The 3,371-nt window shown below is 48.2% G+C and overlaps 2 long non-coding RNA genes across 4 annotated transcripts; one reads left to right on the top strand and one right to left on the bottom strand.

Moving 5' to 3' along the window:
- Positions 1-903: 903 nt before the first annotated feature.
- Positions 904-1,817, bottom strand: LOC119274986. Its single transcript, XR_005135395.1, has 2 exons — positions 1,649-1,817; positions 904-1,579 (listed from the first exon to the last, which is right to left on the bottom strand). It is a non-coding gene; the product is annotated as an uncharacterized LOC119274986 (long non-coding RNA).
- Positions 1,466-2,533, top strand: LOC119274980. 3 transcript variants are annotated; one of them, XR_005135393.1, is made up of 2 exons: positions 1,466-1,607; positions 1,817-2,508. It is a non-coding gene; the product is annotated as an uncharacterized LOC119274980 (long non-coding RNA). The 3 variants fall into 3 exon arrangements; XR_005135392.1 differs by having other exon boundaries at positions 1,592-1,708; positions 1,817-2,533; XR_005135394.1 differs by lacking the exon at positions 1,466-1,607 and adding an exon at positions 1,610-1,723 and having other exon boundaries at positions 1,817-2,533.
- The last annotated feature ends 838 nt before the right edge of the window (positions 2,534-3,371 follow it).

Below are 3,371 nucleotides of genomic sequence, written 5' to 3'. Positions count from 1 at the left end.
TAAATGATATTTGTGGAAAATATTTGCCGTTTCAGAATGTAGTGTTCATGCATGAATACCTTTTATTATGAGAGTAAATATCTTTTTTTTTTAGTGAACAACAACAATTGCTTCAGAGGAGCAATTTTTTTTTATGATAGCTGATGCTATACACTCATATGTGTAGACCTCCATTTATATAGAATAACACTTTGAAGATAGTCACCGGATGCGGTGTAGATCTCGCAGTAATAGGAAACATAGTCTGACTTTTGTCAGTAGATGTTCATAATTCTATTACCTTATGTTATGTAAAATGTGTGAAATCACTTTGAAGGTAGTCATCTGTCAAAGTGACATGATGTAGACCTTGCAGTAATAATGGATAGTCTGCAAAATTTGCAGTAGATGCCAGTATTACCTTATGATATCTTGAGGTAGTCACATATAATATTAATATTTGGAAGAGCACTTTGAAGGTAATAATCTTGTTAAAATGACAAGATGTAGACCTCACAGTAGTGGTTGATAATCTGCAAATAGTGCAGTAGATACCACCAATACCTTGTGATTCACAAATTAAATTTGGAATAGTCACATTAATATTTGGAAGAGCACTTGAAGGTAGTCATCTTATCAAAATAACAAGATGTAGACCTCACAGTAGTGATAGATAATCTGCAAATTCTGTAGTAGATGCCATCAATACCTTGTGATTCACAAATAAAATATGATGTGGTCATCTTAAGTATGACACTTCAAAATCCTTATTTTGGATTTCGTCAAGATTTGCAAGAAAAATTAATTCCAATTGCAAAAGACAGAAAAATGTTGTTCTAAAACTAATATTTACAATGAATGCTGAGGCAAACATGTATAATATGGCACAATGTCGTCTCTAATATATAATGGAAATTCAAGGTATGAACACTTGAACAATACTACTATGCTCATAATACATGTAGAATTCATTTTTTAAAATATGATGCACAATATGAAGACCAGAGAGTCTGAGTGATACGATCACAATTAGCCTGAGGGCTTCTATGCAAGTAGTACTAAAGCTGATGTCCTTATTTGGCAATAAAAAAATGCAAATTGTTAAATGGCCGAAGAGATAAGGTTCTCCGGTGATTCTCGCTACGGCCAAGAATCCATCGATTGAGTTAGCTTTGGCTGTACAGAGTCATAGCACATCTCCTCGTGAGGAATTAGGAGGGAAGATGGCGTCGCCAATCGAAGGTCGTCTGCGCCTGGGCAGCATCTCCACGCCGTGGGACGGATGTTGGCCGCCGCGCCATCGCGCCGCATCAGGAGAAGCGGCGTCGGAGCCGAAGGCCGCCGCCGTGCCAAGGTGTGGCGGAGAGAACTGCGCTCCGCATGCGCGTTGGCCGTCTCTGTTGCCGGGCTGCGTGGCGGGCCGTGGTGCTCCTCCGGAGGGAGGAGCGTTGCTGCCGGGATGTGGTTGTCGCCGCTGTAGACGGCCGTGCCGATGGAGGCCGCGGGTGCGGCCTCAACCATCGCATCCAGGGGGAAAAGGGAGGAGGAGAGTGGACGAGCGGCCGCCGCTTAGACCTTCCTCCGTCCGGAATCGAGTCCGCTGATCCGCGGCCGATCTCATTTAAGAGGTAAGAACATCACAAATTGAAGAAATCACATGGATGCTTACAGTTATTGGTATGGATTTTCGATCGAGTGATCCTGGATGCCAACGCCCATATCCTTTTCTGTGCGTCTTCCTTGTGTAATTGAAAATTGTGCCCAATTTCAAGTTCTGATGTTCCTGCTTGGAGTATGATAAATCCGCTCAATTGATTGATTTTCTGTCCTTTGGCAGAGTGTGTTCGAGGCTTCCAATTCTTGAATCGATGGAGGCTGGCGCTGCGTTCTTCCATCGGTTCTTCTTTCTTTGTAGTTCACGATTGATCAATTCTTCGTGAGATTCGTGTGAGCGCATATACATACAGGAGAAAAACAATTCATTGTTAGATTATTAATTGATGATTGCAAGAAGACAAGATCAATCAATCAATCTCCCTGATTAGTTTCTTTCCTTTTTGTACGAGGAACATCTCGTCTTCGCCGTGAATCGCGTGGTGGCCGAAACTCTAGTAGCCAACTTCTCCAGACTTCTCCAGTCATCGTCTGCGGCAATTGCAGATCGCCGGAGTGGCCTCCTCTGGCCATAGAGAGGCCTTGCCGTTTGCCGCCGCTGTCGTCGGCAGTCATGTGGCGGATTGAAGCGCCGGAGGGCGCCGCTTCGACGCGCCTACAGAGGAGGGCGTCGTCAACCATGGGGTGCCTCAGCCGCCTGCATCGCGCGCTGGTGCTGCGCCGCTGGAGCGCTGTCGAGGCCGAGGGTCCTCGTGTCCTTGGGGCCGGAGGGAGGGTCAGGGACGGTGGAGCCGTCGAGTTCTTGGCCTAACTGCTCTCTGGAAGAGGCGTGCGTGATAACGTGTTGGAGAGAATCGAGAGAGAGGAGCGAATGGAAAACAGATATATGAATGAACAGTTATTCTATTGATTGAAGATTGGGGTATTTATACCCAGTTTACAAGGCGGTTACAAAAGGAGGAAGTTGCCAAAAGTGGCACCGACGTAGCAGTGATTAATAGTTAATTAACCTAATTAATTAATTCCTAACAACCCCAGCTCCAGCCGAGCCGCAGCCGCCGCCGGCAAAGACTAGGGAGACGCGGCAGGGGCGCGGACTGGAGTCGGGGTCGGGGGGGACCCACCGGCGCCGCAAGCGGCCTCATTTAAAGGACCGGAGTAGAACTATATCCGATTTTCAGGGAAGACGGAGGGTCTTTCTGCAAAGCTGGAAGCGCCGGTGGCACGGACGGACGGACGCCCAGTTCGGGCGACGTGGGCCGGTCCCCCGGCGCCGAAAGCCCTCGAGCAAGCAGGAGGCGGCGGCGAAGTAGGCAGCTCCTCTGGGGCGGAGTAGCGCGTCAAGGTGCTGAGCAAGCCCAAGGTCGACATGGAGCACTTACCCCCGAAGAGGAATCTGGTTGTCACATCAATCACCTAAACCCTAAACCCTGGAGTATTACAAAAACGAATGGGATTTGGGGTTAGGAATTAGGGGATCTGGGGAACCCCAGTGGGCGGCGGAGGCGGCAGTGGCGTCTGGCCCTGACGGGAGCCGAGGGGAGGTGGGGGCGGCGGGGGCTCCGCGTTGGCGGTTCGGCGCGACCGGGTGTATCGCACGTGAAGATGAAAGCAGGAAGAAGAAAGAGAGAAAGGAGATCCAGGTCTGGATGGACTGTTGGATCAGTGTCTAATGGTTATAGGCTTTGGTTAAGAGAAAAACTAATTTTCAATCGATTCACACGGAGACACTTCCTTTGCGTTGTCCTTATCTGATTAGCTCGCGGCCAGCTTCACTT

This window comes from Triticum dicoccoides, chromosome 1A, assembly GCF_002162155.2.
Source record: "Triticum dicoccoides isolate Atlit2015 ecotype Zavitan chromosome 1A, WEW_v2.0, whole genome shotgun sequence".
Classification (NCBI taxonomy): Eukaryota; Viridiplantae; Streptophyta; class Magnoliopsida; order Poales; family Poaceae; genus Triticum; species Triticum dicoccoides.
Note: the sequence above shows the minus strand (reverse complement) of the source record. Positions and strands in the feature narration are given on the sequence as shown.